The sequence below is a fragment of the Podarcis melisellensis genome (genome assembly GCF_964234715.1).
Source record: "Podarcis melisellensis genome assembly, chromosome: 2".
Classification (NCBI taxonomy): domain Eukaryota; kingdom Metazoa; phylum Chordata; class Lepidosauria; order Squamata; family Lacertidae; genus Podarcis; species Podarcis melisellensis.
The window spans coordinates 91,970,859-91,994,237 of NC_138529.1; positions in this window are offsets into that span (position 1 = coordinate 91,970,859).

Consider the following 23,379-nt stretch of genomic DNA (forward strand, 5'->3'; position numbering starts at 1 on the left):
CTCTCTCTCTCTCTCTCTCTCTCTCTCTTTAAAAGGCCTTCGATGATGGAAGCCATTCAGGAATATGCATGTTACTCAAGTAGATAATCCCTTGGGCCACATGAGGCTTTCTACATTCTCCAAAGCCCCTGTATATTACTGCAACTCCTGCCACCGCTGGAAAATGCCATCAAATGCTTTGTAGTCTTGCATGCATCTAAGAGGAGGTGCTTGAATCATGATGCAAATACTGTGCTCCACTACCAAAATCTCTTAAATTCCACTCAATGAAGGTATGAACCTGAATTCTTCTCAATGTTCTCATTATGTAGGAAAACAGTTGCTGCCAATTTGATGCAGTGTAGCTTAAAAATCAGTTACACTACCATAACATAATATCGGTTAAATTACTCTCTCTCTCTCTTTGTAAATAAATTTTTATTGTTTTTTTTCACAATTAAATTTCCACAATTAACTACAAAACACACACACACCCTTCCCATTAAAAAAAACCCCAAAACATTTCAAAACCTTATCTTTGAGGTTCTTTTGAGGTTCCCTTCATTCCCTCTTCTGGTTCTGTATATTAACAAAATTCCGCATTTCATTACACATACTTCATCAATTCTTCTTCTTCTTCTTCTTCTTCTTCTTCTTCTTCTTCTTCTTCTTCTTCTTCTTCTTCTTCTTCTTCTTCTTCTTCTTCTAATTTTATCCAGATTTTGCAGATTGCAAGTGTGTAGTCTGAGCCTGCCAATATATTAATTTATTTACATTATTTTGCACATATACAATATTCGTTAAATTACTGTCAAACTACCCCACTGTGTCTGATCATTTTATCACCTTCTTAATATGATAACACTTCATTTCATATTGAAGCCTTTCTCTATTGCATCAGGGAATTCCACTCTCATCAACAATCACTAAGTCTTGCAAGATTAATGAGGGAAGGCTAAGTAAAACAAGGTGCGCTGAATGCTTTTATGGCAGATGGGTTAGTGTCACATCAAGATTATCTGCCAATCTTCTAATCAACAGGTTAGCTAATTAGCAGCAAGCAAATCTGGACTAAGTTTCTGAGACTCCGGATGGGTGGAGTATATATTGCAGTTTCAGAAGACATAATGCTAGATTCAGATTTTATTGTGAAGGAGAAACTCAGTATGTTGCCCTGAGGTAAATCACAATGAGATCTCTAGACAAGCCTGCCAAGACCTTCTTGAGGCGCTAAAACTCGGTAACAATCCAATGTTTTATGGATAACTCTGAGGACCCAGTTTCAACCTCCACTATCTCTCGTTAAAGGCTATCAGGAGGCAGGGCTATGAAAATTGCCCAAAACTAATTCTCACTTTATAACACCAATATGGGAAACTATTGGAAACAATTATGTGTGGTGCTTGCTTCCCATAATTGAAGAGCCACCCGGCTTGTGGATCACTCCAGTAGCACTCTCCGTCATAGCCAATGTGCTGCTCTCCAAAAGTTGTTGGACTCCACTTCCCATAATCCCTGATCATTCGTCATGCTGGCTGGGACTGGTGGGCCTCCATGTTGGTAGCCGTCTAGCACTGGAAATGGAATGCTACATGCAATGGGCCTTTGGTGTGATCTAGCAAGAGCAGTTCTTACACATTTTTTTGTTTATTTCACGTGGCTGTGGAAGAACACAATGCTTTGGAAAAGATGGATTCTGAGAGTAGTACTGCATGGGTCAGAAGAAGCGGGCAAGGCACCTCCATGCCACTTCTTACCCCATTGCTGTGCTTCTTCCAATGGAATAGGTGTATGCCTGAAAGGCATCTTGGGTCTGCTAGTGCTTTCTCAAGGGAGCATGGGCAGCATGTCACAAAATAGTGCATCTCTCCACCACACATCCTGTTCTTCTCCAGTGACAGAGCTTTACAGTTCTTTGGTTAGATGTAGATAGCAGCTTTTACACTGTATTTGCCACAGTTAGATTTGTGCTCAAAGCAGTCTACAGGGAAAATGAACAAAAAAAGTAATAGTACAATACCCTACACATCATTGCAACATAGCACAACCAATAAATGATTTTAGATGTTTACAGATGCTTTAATTGTTTTTTCACTTCTGTATTTTATCATCAGGAAGAACTTTCTGACAATAAGGGCTGTTTGGCAGTGGAGCGGACTTCCTCAGAAGGTGGTGGACTCTCCTTCATTGGAGGTTTTTAAACAGAGTTTGAATGGGCACCTGTCAGGGGTTCCTGCATTGCAGGGAGTGGGACTAGATGGCCCTTGGGACCCCTCCCACTTTACAATTCTATGATTCCATGAATCGTTTCTTTCTTTGCTTCTATCTTTCTCTGGGTCCATTGGTTTTCAAGAACTAAGGCTGTCTGGAATGCTGGCTTAAAGAGCACCGAGGAGTACAGTCATACCTCATGTTACATTTGCTTCATGTTACGTTTTTTCAGGTTGCGTCCTGCGGCAACCCAGAAGTACCAGAAAGGGTGACCTCTGGGTTTCGCTGCTCGTGCATGTGCAGTAGCACTAAATTGCACTTCGTGCATGCACATAAGCGCCAAATCACACCACACACCTGCGCAGATACGGCGCTTCAGGTTGTGGGCTTTTCATGTTGCGAACGGGCCTCCAGAATGGATCCCGTTCACAACTAGAGTTACCACTATATTGAATTTTTTGACATCCCAGGCTTTTCTGGGAGGTAAGGTGGCGTCACCATCATATTTTAATTTAAAATATATCAAGATTATGTCAGCACAAAACTCACTAATAGGTCACTTAATAACATTCTAAGGTAGCCAGAAACGTGATGGTGTTAATGTTGAGCAGCACCCCTGTCCCATATTATACCTAGACTCAAAAGTTCAGAAATTCCCTCATAATTCTTCACTCGGCAGCTCCCTAGTAATGGCTCCCAGGACACAGGAGGTGGAAGCAGCCAGGTCCTGATTGCAAGCGCAGTTTCTTGGTTGTGACTTTTCGTGTCAACTTAATTTGAAATTAAGCCAACCAATGGATCATGTGAATGAATTTGTCCAATATAGGAGGTGGGCAACATGAGCAGCATCCTTATTGCTTGTCATCTATGACAAACAGTTATCATTTCGAGCAGCATAAGAAGCTGCCTACACTAAGCAGTTCCCTGCTCAGCAAACTGTGAAGAGGACAGCTGGAGTGCTATGCATTTACAGCTACGGTATCCATTGCAGAAAATGGGTTTGTGTTGGCATAATGCTTTGCAAAGTGAAGCTTGAGTTCCTTAAGAGGATTATTGCAAATGGGATTTGGTTATTTTTCAACAACCCTATTCTACTGCGTTACAAAGTAATATTAATAGAGAATTGGAACCAGATTGTACAGAAGCCCTCGTCCCCAAAGAAGCAAATGGGGGAGAAAGGAAAAGGAAAAAAAGGAAAAGCTTTTCGCAAAACCCTGCATGTCTCAAACTGCTGAGTCATCTGTGGAATGTATTCTCTTCTGAGTGTCAAGTGGGGATGAGCGAATCCATCAAAAAAAATTGTTTTGTTTTGTGTTCAGCACTTATATTTTGTTCTTCACATTTCCACATCAATTTTTTAAAGTCCTCATAAAAAAGGCATCAGCATTTTACTGTTCATATACCCTAATTCTCATATATCTTGTAAGCAATTTTCCCCAATATAATACATTATAATGCACCGTCAAGGAGGCTGCAAAGCACGATTGGTGAAGGATCTGGCCTGGAGACGAAGAGTGCTCCTGGGGTGGGTGGATGGGTGGCCTGGAGAGAGTCCTGGGGGTCAACTGGAGAGGTCTGAAAGCCCACATATGTCTCTCGAACCCGAGGTTTCCCATCCTAGAAGCTCACAAGCAGAGCACATGTTGCTTGCCATCAGCATCTGCTAGTGACAGGCATGTTGCCTCTGAACAGGAAGACCCATTTGAGTGTCCCAACTAACAGGTCCTAATAGTCCTACTCCATATTATTTTTTTAGAAGGTGTTCTCTATCCATACCAACCATGGCTCTAGACTCTAATGAGCACTGTTTTATGTATTCATTTCATTTCATTTCCATCCTATGTTTGCTCCTGGGATCTCAAGAAAGACTACATGCTTCTCCCCTCCCCGCTATATCCTCCCAACAACTCTTTGGGGTAGATTAGGATGAGGGAGTGCGGATTGCCCAAGGTCACCAGGTGAGCTTCATGGCCCAGTGGGGGATCTGAAGCTCGGTCTCCCCCACTCCTAGCGTGACACCCTACCCTGTGCCTGCTTTCCTTTTAATATGCTGACCTGTGATTGACACTCGTTGAAACTACTGCATGGTGTGCTTGTTGTTTATGAACATGAGTTAAAGAAGCTGTCCTCATCACCTTGCAAACTACAGTACGACAAATGATTGTGGGTAGGTGTATTCACCGGAGGGATACAGCAAATGTTAGCATGATAAGCATACAAATGTTTGATGGCATCAAGACTCTCAGTTAGCTGTGTCATAGTTATCTGCTGCGCGTGCCCCCCCCCCCCGTCTCCCTCTCTCTATATATATACCAAAATGTGTTCCCTGTGATTTGTTTACCCTTGTGTTCTCTCTCTCGGCCTCAGTGTGCACTTTTAATTAGATGCAGCTGAGTTCTTTTGCTGCTTACTAACACCTTAATTTGGGAAGCACAGTTTTCATTACCTCTGCAAATATCCACTCTACTTTGCAGTCAGGCTCATTACGTGCAATAACCTTGTTTAGCCCTGGCTATCAGTGTTGTACCATTAATAATATGGCCTCCAATCTATCCACCTGTAAACTGTTGAATTCCCACCTAATTTAGCTTTATTACAGAGGTGTATAGCATAACAATCCACCATGTCCTAGGGCAACATTTCCATGCCTTATAAAGGGCTAACCTTTCCTTGGGGCCTTTTGTGTGGTTAGAGGCATCCCTAACATTTCAGAACCACCTTATTCAACATTTTCACACCTCTGTCTCACCAGAGCATTGGTGCATTCTTAATGGCTCACTCCCTGCTAGTCTCATAGAATCACAGGGTTGGAAAGGAACCCCCAGAGTTATCTAGTGCAGCCCTCTGTAATGCATAATTCACAGCTAAAGAATCTCTGGCAGATGACCATCCAACCTCTGCTTTAAAAACTCCAGTCTTCTCAATCTGCAAGAAGGGTTTGGATTTGATATCCCACTTTATCACTACCCTAAGGAGCTAACTATCTCCTTTCCCTTCCTCCCCCACAACAAACACTCTGTGAGGTGAGTAAGGCTGAGAGACTTCAGAGAAATGTGACTAGCCCAAGGTGACCCAGCGGCTGCATGTGGAGGAGCAGGGAAGCGAACCCCGTTCACCAGATTACGAGTCCACCACTCTTAACCACTACACCACACTGGCTCCCAGCATTCATTTCTCTCAAAACACACACAAAACATCTCCTTGAATCAGCATTTGTGAAATGCAGTTATGAATTTATTGTTAATTGTGAATGTAATTATGGGAATGCAAACTTTTAAAAGGTGAATTTTTGATTTCAGATATATGGAACCTCTGAAACAGTTTTCAACATCCACTGCTTGTGTGAGAGAAATCTCTGATTTCAGTGCTGATGTTTAGTTTTGCTCTTGAGATTAGAACACAGGTCACAAAACTTTGGAGCTAGCATCCACCTTTGGAATTTTGTGAAAGTGCAGAGCAATTCTAATTCTTTGTAGAAATGATAAATGCTCAACTCAATAACGCAGCATAAAATAGCTCTCAATTATCTGATGAGCCTGATGCTCCATAATGTAAAGGTTTTGGCCATGATCTGTGCCATTTATGCACATATGTTCCATGCTGTAAAGGCTTTTATGTTGATAAACACAAAAGTACACACATCTAGCTTCGTCAAAGGTAATTGTCATTATGATGTTGCGCTTGAAATAATTTGAACAGCAAATGCACCCACAACTTTGCCATTTTTTCCACAGCTGCTGAGATGTAGCTAAACAGCAGGACAAGACAGGTCTAGCACCTGAGAGCTAGACCTGTCTTGTCCTGCTGTTTAGCTACATCTCAGCAGCTGTGGAAAAAATGGCAAAGTAATGTGCCACTTCCTTGTCAAAACGGCATTAGGACATAATTCTAAGGGATATAACACTACAAAGATTTGTCTTAATGAATGACAGTGTCCAGTTTTGCTCATAATATGTGGGTCCCTAGACTGAACTTCCTATTCTTCCTTGGATTTATGTGTTCATTTCGTCTTCAAAAAAAGTACAATGTAATATCATTTTTAAAAGATTTTCCACCCCGGAGCCCGTGAGACCACATGCATCTCTAATTATTATTGGACTTACTTTTGCAAATAGCTCCAGACATGGAGATTACCTGTGATGATGAACAGCTGAGTTCTATAAACAATCTGCCTGAATGCAGTAAGTAGCAGACAAAATAAAATGATGGATACGGTGAATGAAAGCTGAAGGGTTTGGGATATTAATACATCAGCAGTGTAGTGCTTCATTGTAGGTGGCGCCGTCAACAGATTCTATTTACCTGTAAATAATGGTGTATGATGCTGAACTGACAACTCCTTATGTAAATAGAACATTTAGGGGAGGGGAGCCCACATTGCTATTATTTCTCTAGTTCATAGTGTGAAAGAAAGAAGTTGCCTTGAGCCTTATTTTGTCAAGGTAATTGTTTCTTCACCCCCTTCAAGGCAGAGCTATTAACAAGATCTTTATTGTTTTTGTGTTATGGCTGGAAGGAAAGAATTTGACATGCAATGCTTAGTAAGATGTACTCACTTAAGCTGGTGAAGGTTTTGGGGGGTTTTTTGTTTCTTTTTTTACAGCAGTGCCGATTTTACAGTTATGAACATTTTGCAGAATTACCTTCTTCCTCCTTTCATCCCATTCAAGGGCATCTATGATTGCCATATGGACAAGAAATGTTCTTGAAATCAGGACATTCTTTTTGCATCATATAGAAGCTAGAGATAAGACAGCACTAGAGTCTATAACTTTTCCCCAGATACATTGGGAGGGCACTCCTCTGCCTAAATTAAGCTGCACTCTCTGTGCTCTTGCAGAATAAAGCCAGGATTGTCGAGGCAAAATGATTCCCCTAGCATGAGAGGTGAATTCCCGTGTTTATTTCCTGCACAAAGAAAAATAGATTTCAGGCATATATAAAGACTTGTCATTATATTTGACTCCAAATTCTACCTTTAAATCTAAAGAATTAATTTCTTTCCTGTTCACAGCAGCTAGACTAGTTTTTGCTCAATGATAGAAGGAAACTTCTAAAATACCAATAGAGGCTTGGGTTAATAACATCTGGGGCATTGCTCAGTCAGAACACCTCACATACCATCAGCGACTAATCAAAGGCATCTCCAAAACATGATCTGGTCTCCCTTTTTCTCTTTTATTGAAGAACAGGCTATTTTAATGCCGCCACCATCACCACAGAGGTGCCTGTGGAGGGGATATATTGATTGAAAATGTATTGTAACTGTATTGTAACTTCTGAATAGATGTTTTAAAATGAGAGAGAGAGAGAGATGTGTCTTGATGAAGCTTTGTAACATCCTGTCCCTGGTATTTTGCCCCTATAGCTCTTCTCACACCCAGTGACACACAAGGTTCTTGGATGTTGTCTGAGGACACCATCCTAGGTTCTGGCTGCTATTTGGCCCACAGTCAGCTTGATCTTGCAAAGTCATCCTTCTGGTTTCTGACAACCTGTGCTCTGTTCTCCCTGTTTGGTGTGTGTGATGAGTTTGTCGTGCGTACCTGTGATGGCCTGGGATTCCGATTCAGAGGCTGAACCAGAGGAATCCCAGCCTGCACAGGAGTCCCCGCCTCCAGGGCCGGCTGAACTGGGGCAAGGCCTAGATTCTGAGGAGCCTGCACCTGTGTCAGATCCTCAGGAGCAGGCACCAGGTGAAACCATTCTGGCCCCAGAGGTGCTTGAGGACTCAGTGTCTGCAGGTGAGCCTCCTCCGGGGCCCAGTAACCCTTCGGCCTCTCCTGAACTGCAGAGGCTTAGGGCAGAGAGGCGAAGGGAACTGGTTGCTCCCAGGAGGAGTGCTCGCCTTAAGGCCAGAGGAGGCGGGGCTCCTGGGGGCCGGGACCGCCCCTGGCCTTAGAAGAAGATAAAGGTCAGTCAGCCCGGTCCCAGGTTGCGGGAGCAACGTCGTTGTTGGCTTCAGACCTTCCAGTGTTCCTGTTCTCTGCCCGGCCTCCTGCTCCTGACCTTCCAGCGTTCCTGTTCCCTGCTCGGCCTCCTGCTCCTGACCTTCCAGCGTTCCTGTTCTCGCCCGGCTCCCAGCTTCTGACCTCCCAGCGTTCCTGTTCCCCGCCCGGCTCCCTGTTTCGGACCTCGCCTCTCATCTGGTGAACTCTGACTACGATCACGGTACCTTCCCCCCGGGACCAGCACAGTACCATTTCCACAGAAGATGTGTTATGTCATCACTTGGGTTTGACGATTGTAGAACATTGTAGTGGGTTTCTGCTTAGCCTGCTCTTATGGCACTGCTCATCAGTACTACCCACTATATTAAATTGCAGGCTGCTATGTGCATAAAGACTGCATTGCTTGATTATCTGAACATGTTTTTAGTCCAACTTTGTTTTCCCTGTAGCAAGTAACCAGCTGTTTGTAGGGGCTCAGAAGGAGGGCTTAAAGGTGGTTATATGCATAAATGCAGTTATAGGTTCCATATATGGATGTACAGTGGATGAAGTGACTAGGGATTTGATATAATCTCTTATTAGAATCTAGTTCTAAAATCTAGTTTTGTTTACTATTGAATACTAGCCAGGTGGCTACTATCTGAAATAAAGACTACTGTTGTCTACTATCTATATCTACTACTAATGACCATTAGAGCAGATCAGCTTGAGTGATGGGTTTGGATCAAATTCAAGGCACGCTATTGGCTAATTATTTAATAATGTACTAGTATTTCTGGCTGCCCTTTTGTTTTTAATTGAAGTCAATGAGTCACAGACTGTTTTCATTGGTGACAATCAATTAGTTTCTGTGTACAGTACATATTTCAGATCTTTCTTCCCCCCTATTGATGCCAAGGCATTTGTGATGTGCTTCCATTTTGTCTAATTAATTTTCTTGTCACCCACAATGATACTGCTAGACTTTCAACAGCATGACTGAATGTTTCATCAAAACATATTGAACAGAGCAAATTAAGATGCTTACAGTATTCATTATATTCACCCTTGTCCTTTAGCAGATCTCTAAAATGCATTTTGTTCATGATAATCAACTCAATCTTATGATCCACTGGAAGGTCAAAGAAATTCTTCAGGAATGGGTTCCACTCAACAGGCAGTACAAAAGGACTAGTGAACTCGAGGTCCCATGTGCACCAATGTGAAAATTTTGTGGACGCCCATAGATTTCAATGGGAACTAAGTTCATCTGGATCCAACCCCATGTTTACTCCAAGATCAGCAAAACAATTAACACAACACTTGTGGGAGGCTGTCCCTAGTGAAGCATGCCTACCACTATGAGCCAGTGTGGTGTAGTGGTTAAGAGTGGTGGACTCGTAATTTGGTGAACCGGCTTCGCATCCCCGCTCCACCACCCTGCAGCTGCTGGGCTAGTCACACTTGGGCTAGTCACACTTCTCTGAAGTCTCTCAGCCTCACTCACCTCACAGAGTGTTTGTTGTGGGGGAGGAAGGGAAAATGAGATTGTTAGCCGCTTTGAGACTCCTTCGGGTAGTGATAAAGTGGGATATCAAATCCAAATTCTCTCTATTTCCATCTATTTTTAGGCACCAAATATTTTTCTCTTTCCCTAGATTTTTTAGCCTCTACTCTGAAGGGTGGCATTGTGGCATTTTTTTTTCTTTTTTAGCAGAGTGGGATTACTAGGTCCTGATCTGTTTTGTCTGTTTAGCTGAGTTTTTAGATTTTTACTGGATGCTCTTAACTGGTTTTAATGCAAGTTGCTTTGGCTCACTCTGTGAGAAAAGCAGCTAATACAGCAAGCAGCTAATTAAAATAAAATAAAGAAATAATAACATAAGGAGAGCCTTGCTGGATCAGGCAAAAGAACTCTCTAGTCCAGCTGCCGCTTCTCACAATAGCCAACCAGGTGCCTATGGTAAGCTCACAGGCAAACAGTGGAAGAAACGTTCAGAACTGAATGCTTCTAGCCCATTCTCTTGAAAGAATATCCACAATCAGATAATGATTTCCATTAGTTCATCATTATTTGTGAAGAACCCTTGACTTATATCTGCTTCACAGAGAATTAATGAGTATTCGGGAAAGTGGCCTTTGTGGTCATAGAAAGCTGTGTGGCTTCGTTTTTATTATTATCATCATTAAACCTATTAGTCGCCTGTCACCAAACAGGTCTCTAGGCAACTTACACTGAAGAACGTATACAGGGATACATTATAAAATAGAAAAGAATATATATATATATATATATATATATATATATATATATATATATACACACACACACACCTTAACATTTCATTCAACATTTTTTAAAGGTTAAATACACAGTTCTCCATAACCTTGATAACAACACGGGCAGCAGAGTAACAAAAATATATATTCCCACCCACTAACCAGTAGGTAAAACTAAAACAAATCTCAAATACTACTAGCCCAGAGATCAGCCATATCAGCCCAGCTTTCTTTATTTGTTTCGTCTTTTTTTTTTAACTCACCATTTCACCCAGGTCTCCGTTGTCAAGGTCCGGTGCTGTAAATTACTGGGGTGTGGGCCCCTCCTCCAGGGATGGTCCAGCGGCTCTCTTCTCTTGTAGAGATAGTGGCAACAAATGCAGAGCAGGAAGAGATGTCAGACATTTTATTTGCTCTATTGTTGTTGTTTTTTTCCTGGCTGCTGCTTCTCTCTTATCTTGGCTGGGGGTCCAGAACACATGCCTGCCATGGAAGTTTATCCCCCCCACTTCCCAGAAAATTGGTTGGTGTAAATCACGGGGGGGGGGGGGTGTTCCTTCAGGGATGGTCTGAGCTCCCTCTGCTGTAGGGAGAGCAGTTTTAGTACCTGTATCTATACATACATAGGAATGGTGATTGCTTCAAAAGTGATTGCTTTTTTGATGGGAATGCGGTGAATAATAGGTTTTGTTTCTTCGTCTGTCTTCCATGGTAGTCAACTATTCTCTTCATCAAAAGATTCAGAGAAAAATTTAGAAAAATGAACTGAAATATTTCCTGTTCTAATATTCACCTCAATCTAAACAATCGTAAGAATGATAGCACCTGACTAAGGCAGTTTAAGGAATTTTTTTAGTTCTGTTTTAGGAGATGGAGATAACAGGAAAATGAATCTTGATGCTGTACAACGTAATTTCTTTTCCACAGTGACATCTATTAAATTGTTTCCTTAGCTATACGAAAACAAACACATTTTTATCCTAGAATATTTTTACTCTATATTGTTTCTCTTCCCACTCCCCAGTCGAGCCACACAAAGGTGCCTTGATGCTTCCCCCCTCTGTTTGCATGTGAGCAGGGGGAGCACCAGGGCTGGTTCAGTTGTGGATCAGGAACCTCCCAAGCATGCATGTGCCCAAGCAAAAAAAACCTTAAGAAGAAAAAACACAGACATTTATTGTAAATTGTAAAATTCTGTCTGGACAGAGATTCCGGCCATTGAAAAGATGACATGTCCGGGAAACCCCAAACATATGGCAACCCTAATGCATGTCAATATAATTTCTTTCCTTTCCCCCAACTTGCGTGTGGCATGACCTCAGAAGATGTGGAATTACAATGGAGCAACAGCTCAATTATAGGTTTTAAAGGTGACTAAGTAGAAGTCACGGTCTCTAGTTATCCAGTCCTCATTGAAATATGGAAACAGTAATATTGGAAAATTAATAAAATTTTGTTATATACTGCCAGCAAAAAATAAATAAATAGAAATATTTGTTACGATAGTGAGTGAAAGGTTACAAAACAGTAAGCTAACTTAAAGGGTTTTCTAAGTACAGTGGTACCTCTAGTTATGAACTTAATTCATTCCGGAATTAACCTGAAACTTAACTAAAGGCGTGCTTTCACTAATGGGGTCTCTTGCTGCTGTTACACCGCTGGCACATGATTTCCGTTCTCATCCTGGGGCAAAGTTCTCAACTCGAGGTAACTCTTCCAGGTTAGTGGAGTTTGTAACTTGAAGCGTTTGTAACCTGAGGCATTTGTAATTCAAGGTACCACTGTGTTTTAAAAGTGAAGAAAATAACAATTTTGAAGAACCCTTATTTCTTTAATAATAATAATAATAATAATAATAATAATAATAATAATAATTATTATTATTATTATTTATACCCCACCCATCTGGCTGGGTTTCCCTAGCCACTCTGGGCAGCTTCCAACAAAATATTAAAATACAATAGACTGTCAAACATTAAAAGCTTACTTTGACTTCAGTTGTTTTTACATAAAAAAAAGTTGGACTCCAAAGAGATAATGTATTGGAGAAATTTGCTTTTCAGACACGATAGAATTTGTAAATCTCTCTCTCTCTCTCTCTCTCTCTCTCTCTCTCTCTCTCTCTCTCTCTCTCTCCACCCCTCCCTCTCCCCACCAACACGTTGTGGTTAAGTTCTTTACTTAAGTAAAAAATTCAGAACAGGTAGTGATTTCATTCATAGTTGTGGCTTTTTTATATATAAAGGTCTTGTTAGCTTTGTAGCTTAGGAGAGGGAGGTTCTGTATTATTTTAGTGATGGATTGTTATTGCATTATCAGATAACCACAGGCATCTCAGTAACTCAAGCATCCTGCCAACATGCTGTGACTTGACATCATTCGCAGTAGGTATATTTCTGATGTATGATTCTGTGCCATAGTTCCAGCTAATCAGCATTTTTACTACCGGAGAGTAATATCCCTTTCTGAGCTTGGGCTTGCTGAGGTGGCCACTCCACAAATTATGTCAACAAAGCAGTGGTGGAACAAGAGTAAACAAAGGCAGTGGGTAACAATATTTCTTCCCAAATGCATACCAGAGGGAAGCTCCTTGAAAGGGATTTTGGAACCGCATCTAGTGTTTTTGTCACAATAAGTCTCTCTCTCTCTCTCTCTCTCTCCCTCTCTCTCTCTCTCTCTCTCTCTCTCTCTCTCTCTCTCTCTCTCTCTCCTCTCTCTCGTGTGTGACTTGTCTTCATGGATTAGGACTTTTATTTTCCACTTCACACATATGGGACCATAAAAAAACAGTTGAGGCTTCATATGCCTCATTAAAGAGCCCTGTTTGATCTAAGAGTGCTTCCCTATTTGTTTGGTAAATAATTTCATAGCTTACAAAAGCAAATTAGAGTAACCATACATCGTTTGGAGGATCTCATAAATGTTATATTTGGAGACTGTGCTTAATTAAAAACAAATGGAAAAGATGCCACTTCAAGGCCACCCTCCACATTTGTGAGGTGAAATTTGCAACTGATGTTATCTCTTGAGCACACGCAGGCTTGTTGGCCGAGAGCTCTTATCTTCTTTAAAACATTTCCTTTATAAATGAGGTCCTTTGGGAAGCTGCTGAATCTCATATTTTGCTTAGAATTAAAACTACATCCCACATTATGCTGCTTTTGTTTGCCATCTGGTTGGCCACTGTGGGAACATGAGGCTGGACTAGATGGGCCATTGGCATGATCCAGCAGACTCTTCTAATGTTCTTGTGCTGTTTATTTGTTCTGTTTTAACTGCACATATAACAGAAAGAAAAGTAAAGGAGAAGAGCAACATCAGCCCAGTAAGGACTATCCATCAATCCTGATTTAGCTAGGTTGTAAAGATGTAACACTTCAGAAATGTGCATGTTATGCTTGTGAGAGCCAGTGTGGTGTAGTGGTTAAGAGCGGTAGTCTTGTAATCTGGGAAACTGGGTTCGCGTCTCCGCTCCTGCACATGCAGCTGCTGGGTGACCTTGGGCCAGTCACGCTTCTCTGAAGTCTCTCAGCCCCACTCACCTCACAGAGTGTTTGTTGTGGGGGAGGAAGGGAAAGGAGAATGTTAGCCGCTTTGAGACTCCTTAAAGGGAGTGAAAGGCGGGATATCAAATCCAAACTCTTCTTCTTCTTCTTGTGAGGAGCCAAACCGCTGTTCACGTGTATGTTTTATTACATTAGTAATGAAGCTGATGGAGATACCTTGACTGTAGTAGATATATAGGCAACATCGCTTGGTCCTACTTTAGCATTGATTGGTGGTTGCTTGGGTTTATGACAAGGGTCTTGTGCCTTAATAATAGTTTTTCAGATGGTCATTGAGTTTCCTGTAACTCATATCTTCAGGCTCAGCAAAGGGGGGCATATTTGTGTGCCAAGACCCTGTGGAGTAAATAACAAAACAAGAAATAGCATATAGGTTTATGGATTTAAAAAGGCCACAATTTTCATTGGTTACAGGTGTGAACGGTTTGGCATAGATAATTCCACTCCAGTCCATCTGCTGGGAGTGCATCTGAAGGGCAAACCACCATTAAGGGAGGCCCTATGACCTACTGTACATCAACTAGGGGTATCCCCCCAGGGGTCCCCATTGGAATGCTATGGCCATCAGACAAAAGCCACTTCTTCTGGATCCCTTTAACAGGATACCCTTAACCAAGGAGAGGCAGGCAGAGACTACAAACTTACCTCCAGACAAGACTAAGGCTGCCCACCCTAAAACCCAGTGGCATTGGCCAATTGCCAGCAGGCAGGCTGTTCAACTCTGGCCATTCGCCGGACCAGTGCCATGGCCCATGGTCTAGCTGCAGCACCTCCCACCAAGGAAGGTGAACAGGCTTACCAAAACATTATCTAATGTGTTAATGGACAATCTATCCCATACTTATATCCAGGATCAATGGCTAATGCAATCCTTTGGCCCAAACTACCTATCTTGTAAAATATCCAAAGCTGTAATCTAAGGGGAGCTTAAAGTGCAATTGTCAGCTAATTTTTTCAGTCATAGTTCATGGGATTTATCCAGCAATAAGAGGCTTGAAAGTAATATCTTAACAGTCAATAGAATTGTAAGGAAGAGAGGCTAACCAGTGGCTACCAGTGTGCTGACAAGCTTGGCAGCCAATGTTCCCTGCTAGACCCAGCCCAGAAAAGCCTTCCACAAAGCCACCATCACATTAAGAAGGCTACTTGTTCCTTGCCATGATTTCTCCACCATCTGCACTGTACAAATTAGCATTAAGCGAAGATGGTGAACAAGCAATTAAAGCAGCTGTGAGGAAGAACCCTGCAACCTCTTTTTGGAAAAAGGCCTCCAGTTGGGATTGCTTTCAAAAATATTGAACCACGTGGATCTTTAGAGGCCTCACCACAGAAGCAGTTCAATTATTCATTCAGAGCAGAAACTGTTTTATTATATATCTTTCAGTTGCAATGGTTAAATTGGAATGTGGGACATTGTACTCTCACTGAGGAGCTCATACTTGCATTTAGACTTTAATGTTTCCTGCCGAGTAGTAAAATAGTTGCCAACACCAGCTGGGAGAGACAGGAATATCATTAGCACATTTTTGTTTTTGTTTTTAATCTTCAAGGTTACTAAGATTCAGAGTTTCTGAGCCAGAAGTGAGAGTTGGAGGAAGGTAAAATACTGTAAGGGAATTTATTTGCTTTGCAGCTATGTCTTTTCCACATTGATTTTAAAGTTTTAAAGCTCGATATACTTCATGAGAAATAACGGGTGCAGCGGGCAGGTGGAATTGCAGGGAAGAAATCATTACTCGATGTGCAAACTAGTCTCGCATAACTCACTGGCGTTCTGGTGGAGCATCACTATTATTCCTTCCTAAATCAGCGACGCTGTAAGAAATTGCAATATGTATAACTAAGCTTAGATCTTCTATGCATTTTTATGAAAACATCACTATGCGCTACCTTACTAGAGATGCTACTTTTGAGTTAAGACGGAATCCCTGAGGACCTCTAGCAAAAGAGACTGAAGCCACATGTCTTTGATTGGTGAGAGCAGCTCAGTGCAGCCTGAGTAATCTCCAGTGCTGTGCTGAAACCTGTCCTGTTGTTTTCTGAGTGCTTTCTTCCGCTGTGAAAGAGGCTTCCATCTTGCCGCCTCTTTCTCAACACGCTATAGAATTTATTTAGAATTTCAGTGGGTGTGAGGTTAAGCTTACATATTGTTTCTAGTTATTGTTTCCTCTCCGGTCAATGTATTTCTAGCACTCTGTTACCTCCCTGTTGAACACACATTGATCTGTAAAAGCCCCATGGGATAAGTTACTTCATGATGAGGTCTTCCTGTGACTTTTGATTGAACCACTGAGTTACTAAGTGACTAAGATTGGTGCAGGCATTGATTTTTAGTAACCACCACCACCATACCATTAAAAAATCCACCATGATTTCAATGATTTGTTTAAAAAGAGTTCATTTTAATAAAACAATGAGGAAGCATACAGTAGGCAGCACACATGCCTTCCCATGCTTATAGGAAAACCCATCTGAGGATGTCATGTTTTTCCTCAGGGAATGCGGGTACCAGAAATGGCTGCACAGTGCAGACCACTGGAAATATGATTTGAGGAAAAGTAAGGAAAGCACAAGGGACACGGGTGGCGCTGTGGGTTAAACCATAGAGCCTAGGACTTGCCAATCAGAAGGTCGGTGGTTCGAATCCCCGCGACGGGGTGAGCTCCCGTTGTTGGGTCCCTGCTCCTGCCAACCTAGCAGTTCGAAAGCACGCCAAAATGCAAATAGATAAATAGGTACTGCTCAGGTGGGAAGGTAAATGGCGTTTCTGTGTGCTGCTCTGGTTCGCCAGAAGTGGTTTAGTCATGCTGGCCACATGACCCGGAAGGGGTATGCCGGCTCCCTTGGCCAATAAAGCGAGATGAGCGCCGCAACCCCAGAGTTGGCCACGACTGGACCTAATGGTCAGGGGTCCCTTTACCTTTAAGGAAAGCACAACAAAAAGCCTCCATCCCCTCCCCTCCCGATAATTTCACCAACATTTCCCCTACCCTATCACAATCTTTTTGAATGTATATTACCGAAAGGATGGTAACACACCTCTCAGAATCTAGTTTCAAATGCATAATCCAGCAGACAACTAAATTTCAATCTTCACATTAGTTTGAGAAGCATGGGTCAGGTAATTGCACATAGGAATTTACAAGGATTAAAAGCTTCAAGCATCCCTATCTACTGTTGAATCAGGCTGCATTCAAGTATCTAGAAAAAAACACACCATTGCCTACATACAGCAGTGTCTGTCAAGCCACTTATCTCCTTTAAATAACTCTTTAAGAAGCCCTTATCTGACTTGTTGTAGCCATATAATTTCCTCATAGCTGTGCATCCTTGTGTGAGTTCTGGCATATGAGGGCCTGTACTCAATTGGTGTCCTTTGTTGCTGTTTAGTTAGCTTTCCCCAAATGTACAGAATGAAAAGACTGATGTCCTCTCCCAGCTATAACAAACTTCAGCGGTGCTCTTTTCCTCCCTCTTTGAAACTGATCAAATCAGGGCTCTTAAAAGAGTCCTTTTTTCATTATGACAACTGTTTTGAGCCCTGGTGACAACAAGTTTAATACTGCAAGCAAAATATTAGGAGTTGTTGTTGTTTTTGGTCTGCAGTGCATTTATAGCCTTGGGTGCCTGAAACCAGCTTATCTGGAGGATTCTGTTTATGTGGAAGAAATTGCTATGATCAATCACTGTATAGTAAGGGATCAAAGAAAGTGCTGAATCAAGAATTGTTTTCCATTGCACCTGTTCACTAAAAAAAACCCCTCCAAACAAACCAACTTATGCAAGTAAGCTGTTCTAAATGTTCCGAAAGGTACCAACAATTGATGGCTGGTTCTGTTCCCTATCTGGCAAAAAAATATGTTTTCAGGACATTTCCTCACCTCTGACATCCTATATTGTGTCATAAAACCAGAAAGATAAAGTGTTTGTGGCTTCTAAGATAGGAATGGGGGAGGAATCTGTTTCAAATGGATTTAAACATGGAGTTTGCTGGTTTCAGCCACCTTGCATCAGACCACCTCTTTCTGTGCACCTACCTTTACCCCAGCACCCAAAAAGCAGTCTCAAGAAACCTGGTTAAGGGGTAAAAAGGTCATATTTATTAAAATACAACAAGTTAGATCATCTGCCAAATTAGCCAAATTCTGAGTAGGGGAAATCAGTGCTTTCATGTGAGGGAAGCATCCCTCACCCCATGGCATGTAAGCAAGCAGGTTATGTGCTTCCCAGCCAAGGTGGGCTCAAATCCCTCCCCATTCCAAGAAGAGGAGAAAACCTCATGCCTCCTTTCCTTCTGTGGTGGGAAAAGGCAAAGATGCTCCCACTGAAGGCAGGTATCACAATGTTTGAGGTGCTAGGATATTGTATAATTACATGCAAAAAAAGTACATGCAAAAAATTGTATATTGTACTACAATACATATAAAGGACCCAAACCCCTTTTTCTGCAGCATGATTTTATAAATTTTATAAGTAAAGTCCAACAAATTCCTCAATTGCCTTGCTCAAAATTTTATTTCCCAGAAGGTAGAAAAAGTATAGTGTCCAGATCAAGGGAAGCCATATAAGGTAAAGGTAAAGGTCCCCTGACAATAAAGTCCAGTCACAGACGACTCTGGGCTCATCTCTCTTTACTGGCTGAGGGAGCCGGCGTTTGTCCGCAGGCAGTTTTTCCGGGTCATGTGGCCAGCATGACTAAGCCGCTTCTGGTGCAATGGAACACCGAAACCAGAGCAGTACAAGGAAACACCATTTACCTTCCTGCCAAAGTATTTATCTACCTGCACTTTGACATGCTTTCGAACTGCTAGGTTGGCAGGAGCTGGAACCAAGCAACAGGAGCTCACCCTGTCATGGGGATTCGAACCGCCGACCTTCTGATCAGCAAGCCCAAGAGGCCCAGTGGTTTAGACCACAGCACCACCCGCATCCCTGATAGGGAAGCCATAGTGCTGCTCTATCCTGCCTTGGTCAGATGAAACCTGGAGTACTATGTCCTGTTTTGGGCACCACAATTTAAGAAGGATATTGACTGGAATGTGTGCAGAGGAGAATAACCAAGATGATCAAGGGTCTGGAAACCAAGGCTTGTTGTGAGGAACAGTTGAGGGAGTTGGATATGCTTAGCCTGGATAAGAGGAGACTGAGAAGAGATATGACAGCCATCTTCAAATATCTAAAGCTTCCACATGGAAGATGGAGCAAACTTGTTGTCTCCTGCTCCAGAGGGTAGGACCCAAACCAATGGCTTCAAGTTACAAGAAAGGAGATTCTGACCAAGCATCAAGAAGAGCTTTCTGTCGGTAAGAGCTGTTCAACAATGAAATGGCTCCTTTAGAAGGTGGGGGCTTCTCCTTCCTTGGAGGTTTTTAAGCAGAAGTTGTATGGTCATCTGTCATGGATGCTTTATTGCAGGGTCCCTTCCAATTCTACAATTCTATGTATCTATGTTGTGTACCTTTTCTTAGTTATATGCATTGTTGTTGCTGTTTTTTTAAAAATAGATGATTGAGCTGGCATGAGTAACTTTTCTGCAAAGGGTGTCCCACAGCAATAAATTGTTGTGAGCATATGATAAATTTACTACTTTTTATTATATAGATGTTTCACTTTGAACAAACAGAAGCACAGTTTTGCAGATCAAGTCTGTTTTCCCAAGAACAAAGGTTACATTATAAGAGTGTGAGAATGGCAAAAACAGATTTTGCTACATCCCCCCATCACACATTTTATCTATAATTTGAGTGGAGGTGGGGGTATGAAAATCACAATTTAATTATTCCACGTTTTCAAGTTGTGAAATCTGTAGCTATGGTTACTGGCTCAAACAGAGGATTGTTGTAGATATATTTTAATTGTTAATAGCAAAGAGGGAGGCAAATATCCTGGGCAAAGTGTGAGGAAATGGGAGACCTTTAGAGGCCCTAAGGCAGGGGTAGGCAACCTAAGGCCCGGGGGCCATTACTTGGATGAAAGAGAAAGGTGCACATTTAAACTGGAAAAAGTTGGCCAAATCATTTACTTCGTGTTTAATCATTTCAGATTCTCAGGAAAGCAGAAGCCACCATTCTAAGTAGACTGCTCATCATCGCCAGAGCAGGGGATGCCTTGTTGTTGTTAATACCACGTGACAGTAAAAGGATCATAGCCTAAGCAAAGGAGAGCAAGAAGTCTCTGTCTTATTTCATATCATCCAACATTTTGCAAATGAAGGGTTGCTTGTGACACTCCTTCTCTCATGCTGTCTGAAGTCCATCTGCACTAGTGTGCATTACAGAAAGCCATTTCATGAGCCACATTCATTGATATAAAAACAAGGTGGTGTTAACCATGTTTTGTTGTTGTAGTTTAGTCGTTTAGTCATGTCCGACTCTTCGTGACCCCATGGACCAGAGCACACCAGGCACCTCTGTCTTCCACTGCCTCCCGCAGTTTGGTCATGTTTTAGGAGAACATAATTGTCTCATAATATCCTGCCATGGCTCAAAATATACCTGAGCAGCTCCCATACACAAAACAACAGGCTCTGTGCTGCATTGTTCACGTATCTGCATTTATGTGCCTGTGTACCAGAGAACAAATACAACTCTCTCCATCCAACTCAGTGATTTCACTCTTAGAGAGCCAGGCGAAGCAGCTAAATGCTAAAGAATGACACTGTCAAATCTCCCAAAGGCAGAGAATGGGAACTGTGATTTACTAGGAACAAATACCACACAAAAAAGGAGATTATCCCCTGTTGCAGTGCATGCTATTTACCAATAAAATATGAAATTGCAACTTTTGCAAGCATTTGCTTGTGTCACGACAGCCACAGGATCAGGCTAGTGAAAACAAATCACATTGGGTCGAATACTACTGGTTTGACTTGATCAGTTAATACGTCCATCTTATAGAAGCCACAGATAACGCATTTGAGATGAGGCGATCAGTAAGTATCAATTTAAGTTTGTAAAGCAGTTTAGTATGAAAGGTACTATATCATCTGCAGCATATTTGCTGGAGAGATATAGACTAGCTGATTTGTTAGCCTTTCCTCCACTCAACTGAATGTAACAATACAATTTGGCTCCCTGTCAGCTCAAGTTGCTAATACTGAGACCCCCAAAAGTAGTTGATATTCAGCTGGCAAAGGATGGATGGACGCAATGAGATTATAAGTTGAATTTTATGTGTACTACCTTTTAAATATATTTAAAGTCATTAGGAGAATAACTAAAAATTGTGAAGATTAAACATGAACCAATGCTGTAATAAAATTGCAAGTGCTGTTAGCAGTGAAAGGAGGAATCATTTGAGTTCTTTGTTGCATCCCAACTATAGCAGAGTCTTAATTATTAATCTTTACGGTCCAGAAGAAGAAGAAGAAGAAGAAGAGGAGGAGGAGGAGGAGGAGTTTGGATTTGCTATCCCGCTTTATCACTACCCGAAGGAGTCTCAAAGCAGCTAAAATTCTCCTTTCCCTTCCTCCCCCACAACAAACACTCTGTGTGTGAGTGGGGCTGAGAGACTTCAAAGAAGTGTGACTGGCCCAAGGTGACCCGGCAGCTGCATGTGGAGGAGTGGAGACGTGAACCCAGTTCCCCAGATTACAAGTCTACCACTCTTAACCACTACACCACACAAACCTTCCTCTAAGCACTGCCTCTGGTGGATCTTTTCACAGGCCCTGCAAGATGGAGCTGTTCCGCCAGGCCTTTGGTCAGGGGTCAGTCTGACTCCCCTCCCCTTTCATAAGAACTTGCAATTTTTCTCACAGGCCCATATGAGTTCAGCACAAACAGTTCGGCCTGGTGAGCATTTAAGGTCCCCAACCCTAATTTGCGGGTTGCCATCTGATTGGATTTTATTCTGATCCTGATCTGATTTTAGGATGTATTTTAATTGATTGTCTGACTTTATGTTAATGTGTTATACATTTGAGGTTAGCTGCTCTGAGCCCGGTTATGACCAGGGAGGGTGGGGTGTAAATAAAAAGTTGTTGTTTTTGTTGTTGGTGGGGTTTTTTTTAAAATTATTTTATCTAGGACTGGTGCCTGATTAGCAGGGCTTCTTGCAGTTTGAATCCCGTGGTCCTTTTTTCTTCTTCTAAAAGTCACCAAAACATTCATTTCCCATTAATTCAAGCATGCTAATGAGGGGAAACAATTATAAAGCTAGGAATTCATGACAAAGGATCAACACATCCCCAGATTTATACATGATTGCTGAAACTAGATTGTGGAGCTGCGTTTTTAGACATGAGGCTAAGTTTCATTGAGCTCAACAGGTCTTACTTCTGAGTAAACAGTCATAGGGTTTTGCTGTTCTCCATCCAGGTACAAGGGTAGTTAGGAAACCAGTGTAGCATATCAGGACAAGGGCCTAGCTATTCCAATCTTGTCACAGAATCAGAGCTTTTCATTTTTGCAAAATGAATCAGACATGATTTCAACATTGCTTTCGGAAAGACACTTAAAAGGACAGGGACTGCCCAGATGACATAATTAATAGGCTGTAGGACAACTGCTAAATTAAACATTTGAGGATATTGCCTGAACCTAATTACATAATTTAGTGAACATTGAAATGAAGGTAATCTCTTGAAAGGGAAATTTATCCCTTTGCTTTTTTAAAAGTTCTCTTTCACATACAATGGTTGGTGGCAGCAAGGTCAGCACAGTTTAGCAATTTGCCAGCTTCTGTCAAGCAGATACATTAGTGAACCTTGATCTCTGTGAAATATAAATTGAGAGAACATTTTCTGATGTTCTGCATTATAATGAGAAAAGGGCTCGGATCTCTCTTTTTGTTTGATGCCGGTAGTGGTCTAGTATTTGCTGAAAGCAAATACTATTTTCGCTGACAGTTTAACATTCTCTGTGTGACTAATCCGCCTCCCCAAAACAGACATGCTCTGTCAATTCTAGATGATATGATATTCCTCTTCTCAAATGTCAGCTCCCCAAGCCAGCATTTTCTTTCTAACTGCAAACATTAATTGATTAAGCATTATGTGAGTAACTGCTTAATGGCTTGATTGCAGATTAAAAACAAAGCTCTGATTAATTGGAAATGACCAGCTGGGATCTTGTAGCGCTCCTTGTTCACTGCTTCCTTCTCTATCTATCTGCATTTCCCCCTCTTCTTCAGCCCACAGGGTTCTGTTAGACCCACTTTTTTGATGGTGGTAGTGATAAGACAGCAATAGTCCTCTGAGGATGTAAAACTACAACACAGTGCTCTTCGTGCTCAGACATCAGTGTACAATCCTAGCCTAGAAGACCGTATATATCAATAGGAAACTCATTTTCCAACTGTCAGTGCTTATATAGCCAGAATGGCACCATCTACACACAATAGTGAAAGAACAGGAAGTTTGGAGGAACCCCAAGTTTTGCAGAAATAAAAAAGAAGAAAAGTCCCCCCCCCCC